We start from the raw sequence: 5,287 nt of genomic DNA, 5'->3' as shown, positions 1-5,287 counted from the left end.
GGAAATAGCAATGGGAGTAGTTGCAGTAAAGCTACAGAGGTAACGTTATTCCTGATATCGGGAACACAAGAGTAAATCAAGTCTGGAATTAACATCTGCAGCATTGGTTGCCATAGCGACAACAAAAAAGTCAGACTTTTTTTTTTTTTCTTTTCATAAATAAGGTGACCTGTAGGTTACTTCCATGGTAGTTTAAACTTAAAGTTTAATAATGATAAAAGAAACATGACCTAAATACTGTTTGCCGCACAATGCTCCAGTCTTTGAAGGAACACTTTCTGAAGAAAAAAGACTGAACTTTTCTCGGATGTGAAAACACAGATTTGTTTATCACAAAGCTCTCTGAGGTATATGTAGCATTGTAAATCATTTAACAGTGTATATTTAGTTTGTGCAATAGACAATATTTTTGCATCATTTATTGGTGTGTTTTAACGTCTAAGACAGGATTTCAACTGCATGTCAGCAAGGAAATGAGTCAGATAACCTTATCATGATGTTAGCTAGAGGCTGACTGATTAGTGTGCCAGTTAGCTGTGTGACTGACAATTTCAGTGCCCTTCTGTCTGTTGAGGAAGGATTTATCCGCCTAGTAGCCATGGGAATGCGTCAGTACATTAGCTGCTAGTGGTAGACACATGCTGACTGACTAGTTAGCTAGTTAGCAGCTGACTAGCTAACTAGCTAGCTTCTCAAAGGCGCCTCTTTGTGCTCGGAGTTGATAGGCACTCTCTATGGGAATGATTTTGCTCAAGTTAGTAATGCTAGGCACTTGCATCATTGTGACCATGTAGTGAAATTTGTATTTGTAAAAAATAAAATAAAGAAATAATAATAACAATAATAATAAATAAATGAATAATACAATTTAAAAATAAAAAGAAGGGGTGACACGTTATACGATCCTCATTATATTTGGGGAGGTTTCAAAAATGAATAAATAAATAATGATAATATTTTAATGTAGTCAAGGTATGTTCTCTCATGTATGGTTGATGGTCAATCAAGGAACAATAAATTAAGTTGACTTTCCGCAACAATAACGAGTCTGCTAAAATTTAGTTGCTAGTTGACTCAGTTCTGTAAGAACATTTTGGTGTCCTGTCTTCATGTTTACGCCAGGAGTTGACCGTTGGTAGCTATGGAAACAAGTCCTCTAATGTTAACTGCTCATGCTAGCCACTTACGAGTTCTTCTTTTAAAACCCCTTATCAAAGCTTGGTCTTCCTTGTGGCTAATCAGTGTTGCAAAAATAAAAGGCCAAGTAGAAGCTCATTTTAAAATTCATCCCCAAAAAAAAAAAAAAATCAAGCCACCTTAAGGTCATTGGGCTTGAGCAGCATTTCACCATAGCCTCATTCCACTTTGCTACCCTGGGCTCTGATCCCATTCTGCACAGTCACTCCCATTAAAAGCGCTCTTTTCAGTGTACTTCTCAGAGGCACAACGTGACAAGACACAAGGCAGCAGAGACGGTGGAGGAAACACACACAAAAAGAAAGCGGGGAAAAAAACAAAATCGGCAAATCTCGCCGGAATGTTCCACTGACAGCATCTCATCTGAAGACATTCCCAATATTTCTCGCAGCAGTTTTCTTTTGCTGGAGAAAAATCCTCTGGGATCAATCTGTAATTAAGCACGCAGAGATGGAGGGGGCAAAAGAAACATAAAAACACAAGCTGTATCACCAGAAAAAAAACATCTTCCTCGAGTATCATTAATTGCTAAATGCGAAAGAAAAACAAAGCTTTGACGTGCACGCAAACAAGCTTGATATGAATCCCTCTGAAGCAAATGTGTACACCTGAATGAAGCAAACATCAGATGGAATGTGTGCGAGACATGGGAAAAATGTCACAATATAAACCAATTGGCTAAATATCTTATACAGTCTCTCTGATTTACTTTAAATAGAAGCGTTACTTATTAATCTTACAAAGCGAGCACTGTGATAATTAGCAAGTCGTTTCTGTAGTATTGTTCTAACAGGCAATCAACAATTTCATTTTCCACCCTAAAGAGATCTTATTGATATTTTTTGCGCTGTTAACGTTCTTTATTTTATTCAATCCAAGTAAATTGTCAACGCAACAGAAAGACCGACATTGTTACTAATAACAATAAAATTCCCATTGAAAATGCCATTTAACAACCCCATTCGAAGAATGCAGCAACATTTCACATTTTTTAGTCGTTTCCGCTTCTGAAATGACTACTTCAATAGCAGTTTGAACAGTAGCTATGTTGCTTTTGATAATGTTTTGGATGTAAAAAGGAATTGTGTGTGTGTGTTGGAGGGGTTCTTTGATGTCCAACTGGTACAACTTTTCTCCCCATTCATAGCTTGCAATGACAGTTCACACTCTTACTGCATGGGGGACTTGTTACAAAACCATGTGTCTCTATCGTCACTGACCACATTTCTTTTTTTTTTAATAACGTTGGGTGGAGAAGTCTCTCCCATCATAATCATCAAGTTGTGAAAGTAAAAAAAAAAAATAATTAAAAACTTAACTTATTTACTATGGGCGGCAGATGGCGCCATTGGCAATGTCTAAACTCCTAAAACATGGCGGAACCTTGCAACTGCAACCGTTTCAGGACACCTTGTGGTCGTGTTAAATTTCCAACAAAGTGTATCACAAAAGAGAGAATAGGTGATGGATATTATTTACATTTCAAAGTACATGTGACGACTTAATGTATGTAAATAAACACCCGAGCACACACACGCATGGCATGCACACTCGCACTCACACTACCAAATACTACTACTATTAAAAAACAGCGTTCAGATCATTTTTAAAAGTTGTCAAATGTAACATTGTTGTAAGAACATTTGCAAAAACACACCAAGTAAAAAAAATATTAGCGCTAAAGTCACTGTTGTGCATAAAATGTTTTCACAAAAAGTTGTTTTATGACCCAAAATAGGTGACTTGGGTAAAACCAACTTAAGTTTTATGGCTGATTACATAAAAAATGTAATTAGGTAGAAACACCTTCTTCGAAGCAAGACTAATCTTCCAATTTGTAGAATCTTTGTTTATATAACAAAATATTCTGGGTGCATTGTAAGACCAATCAGAATGCTCTAAATTGATTAGCAATAACGAGGGTCTCCGTTTTTTTTTTTTACCTTTTAAATTGCTCTACTAGATTGAGACGCCTGTTGACATTGACCACGTGCAGCGAAATTTCACAACTTTAACTGTATTCCACAAGAGTTCCTCGTGACTGGAGTGATAACTTTCGCTGGGCATATTGATGTTGGATAAAGCTGTAAATGTCCTCTGAAAAAGTCCTCATTCTGCTTAAAAACAAATATAATTCAACCTAAACATTCATTACGGTCGATAAGTCAGACAAAAATCCAGTTTTTGGCACCACTGCAAAGCTTGAACTTGTGAGAGGTATTGATTTAAGTATGGGTTTGTTTGCCAGATCAAAAAAATGTCCAATTGAAAACCATTGGGGAAAAAATCCAGATATGCATTTTTTCCCCTTGACCAAATGCACGAAAGTGCCACGTTTCTATGGGACACGAAGGGAATGTTAAGGCCTGGAGGAATTTTGTCCTTCCTTGGCTGTGTGACATCGCTGTGTGGCCAGTGGCTTCCAAAGAAAACACCTTCTTAACTGCTGACTTTGATAACAGAGGAGAGGATTGTCGTTGCGTGTGCGTCTGTGTGTGCGTGTGCGTGCGTGCACTTCAGCATGTTTCCAATCCCATGCGAGCATGTCGACTAATGACTCGTCTCTGAACATTTGTGCAAATGAAGGTTCCGAATGCATGCAGCACCACTTTGATAGGGCTCAACCGTGCCTCGGCTCATAGGCTCAGGGGGTCTTTGGTGTGCGTGTGTGTGTGGTTATTGAGGGGAGGAGAAAAATGGTAGTGTTTGCGTGGCTGTGTTTGTCAGGATATGGGAGGAGAGAACACGCACTTCCCACGATAACAGGGTTCATCGACTATAACAATAATACTAATATTTTTCTGTCGCTGTTATTTTTGCAATGTACTGGTATTGAAATAAAATGTCTTATGTCAAAATCAATACATTTAATTCACATTGGATGATTGCCATTAGAAAATTACATTCATAATAAGTTACTTTTCTAAAGACATGTTGTGAATTATAATAATTAGTAATCTGTAAGAATGTATTTCTATTCTTAATGTTCTTAATAAATACATTTAGAAAAAAGGGTTGAATTTTAAATTGTATTAGAAGATTAGTCAATTTAGGAAAAACTTGGGAATTATTAAAATGTAACTACGTATAGCACTACGTTCATACCACATACAAGTACTTGGTGATAGCGAGTTGCCATACTTGATAATGCTTATTCTTGTGAGGAAAATGTGTTTTCTTTTAATCGATGATTGGTGAAAAACACAAAACATTGAACATGGTCCAAGTATTAGTCTAATATAATATTTTAAGCGTAACAACGTATTAATTTATCGACAATAATTCATCATTGCTCCACTTTTCCCGTAAATGTCGCCTGTAACACAGGGTACTTCATTGGTGCCGTGTCTCACTCTGAATCCAAGCGGGTACTAGGAAGAAGGAGGAGAAGCAGGAGAAGAAGAAAATGGGTACATTTAATAAAAATTGTGTTCTCCAATGATTGTCTCTCTCTATTTCAGTGAGTGTTAGCTAGAGTTGAATATTAAAGAGATGCAATAAGCAACACACATACAGCATATTCCTTTTCAAAATGTGCTACATGTTAATGTAACACGAACTATGTGAAGCACTTTAGGGTCCGTTCTGAGTAAATTATGCATTTTTAAGAATTTCCTGCAAGTGTTTGACTCCAAGGGACTCACTGCTTGTTTCCTTTCCCTTAGCAACGTGTTCCAGCCATGTGTTCATTGTGTAAGTATACCCGCTCTCTATGACAGAGTGCTCACTGTTACCAATTAAAGCCTCACATCTGCTCATCATTATTGCGGTAGAAGTTTAAAAGGTAAAGTGATAGTGTAATAGCAGGCATATAAACACCTGTGTCTCGCATATCTGTATATGTGTGTCCATGCGACACAAAGTGAAGAGTCCAAGAAGTTGTGAAAAGTTAGGTGTATTTTACAGTACATGCCTTTGCAGATGGTAATGTTGATTCTGGAGGCCTCACGGAGGGCTGGCCTGCTGCAGGCCAGGAAACATCACTAGCACTAGGGCCATGTGGGACCTCTCCTTAAAAAAGGAGAAGGGGGAAAAAAAACCTTTGAGAATTTTTTCACAGCTCATTGTAAGCAATCAGGCAAATAGAAAC

The sequence above is a fragment of the Idiotropiscis lumnitzeri genome, chromosome 5 (assembly GCF_059441095.1).
Source record: "Idiotropiscis lumnitzeri isolate Australia: NSW breed Sydney's pygmy pipehorse chromosome 5, RoL_Ilum_1.0, whole genome shotgun sequence".
Taxonomy (NCBI): Eukaryota; Metazoa; Chordata; class Actinopteri; order Syngnathiformes; family Syngnathidae; genus Idiotropiscis; species Idiotropiscis lumnitzeri.
Note: the sequence above shows the minus strand (reverse complement) of the source record.